The sequence below is a fragment of the Monodon monoceros genome, unplaced genomic scaffold, assembly GCF_005190385.1.
Source record: "Monodon monoceros isolate NGI ecotype Baffin Bay Population unplaced genomic scaffold, NGI_Narwhal_1 Contig6893_ctg1, whole genome shotgun sequence".
Taxonomy (NCBI): domain Eukaryota; kingdom Metazoa; phylum Chordata; class Mammalia; order Artiodactyla; family Monodontidae; genus Monodon; species Monodon monoceros.
In genome coordinates, this window is record NW_021702559.1 from 6,021 (window position 1) to 7,278 (window position 1,258).

A 1,258-nucleotide genomic window follows, 5' to 3' on the forward strand; every position below is an offset into this window, starting at 1 on the left:
TGTGTTATACTTTATCCACCTCTTTAGGGTTGTAATTATAATGACTGACTTTTTTCTCTGCAAAGTTCAGTGTTGTTTTTTGTTGTTGTTGTTTGTTTTTGTTCAGTGTTGTTTTAAATAAAATGTCAGAATATGTGAAAATGCTGTACTCATTTATCTTAATACACTAAAAATAGTGGAAGTTTAAAAATTCTTCATGAGTCCAATCTGGGCCATGACTACCACTGATGGGGTTTACCCAACACACTAATTCCAAGTTTGGTGACCATGAGCAAACTGGCACCCGCAATTAAGCCTGCAGGCATAAATTTTTCAGAGTGGTAGAATCTCATTCCCATAATGCCAGCCAAGGTTCCAGATCTAATGAAGAAAACCTAAATGTTCCTTGGATCCTGAGACCCCTGGTAGGCACCCGGGCCCGCTAAACCACCGAAGAGGAGCCCAGCAGCCAGAGACGGGACACTGCCTGCTTTTGCATAGCCAGTGATCCCACTTATCCCACCCGAAGCAACCAGTGCTGCGTAGCCAAAACCAATACAATATAAAGGCACTAGTGGGCTGGAGTCCTTCTGCATTGTTCTCTTTCACTCTGTCCAAACAGATTACACCAGGCCTGCACCTCCTTCCCGAAGGTCTGCACTGGCCGCACATGCCTTGGGGTGGAGAGTCGCCAAAGTTAACTTTTAACATTTTTTATAATTAATTAATTAATTATTTGGCTGCGTTGGGTCTTCGTTGCTGCACACAGGCTTTCTCTTGTTGCGCTGAGCGGGGGCTACTCTTCGTTGCGGTGCGCGGGCTTCTTATTGCGGTGGCTTCTCTTGTCGCGGAAGACAGGCTTTAGTGCGTGGGCTTCAGTAGTCGTGGCACTCAGACTCAGTAGTTGTGGCTCTCGGGGGTCTAGAGCTCAGGCTCAGTAGTTGCGGCGCACGGGCTTAGTTGCTCCGCGGCATGTGGGACCTTCCCGGACCAGGGCTCGAACCCATGTCCTCTGCATTGGCAGGCGGATTCTTAACCCCTGCGCCACCAGGGAAGCCCTTAACTTTTAATGATCTCCTTTGGGTATCTTTCAGTCCTTTGTCACAGACTAAGGGCCACAGTTAAAGAATTTTTCCTAAACACAGGGATCATCCCCAAAAGTATTTTGAAGAATTGGGTCCTCATCTGGGCTGTCAGATCTTCACCAGCTTGTGCACATGTAGGAAAGCCCCAGAATGGATGCAGGAGGCAGAACGGTGTAACTCTGAGAATGATACTC

The 1,258-nt window shown here is 47.3% G+C and overlaps 1 pseudogene; it reads right to left on the bottom strand.

Moving 5' to 3' along the window:
* Positions 1-218: 218 nt before the first annotated feature.
* Positions 219-575, bottom strand: LOC114891020 (annotated as a pseudogene).
* Positions 576-1,258: the final 683 nt, after the last annotated feature.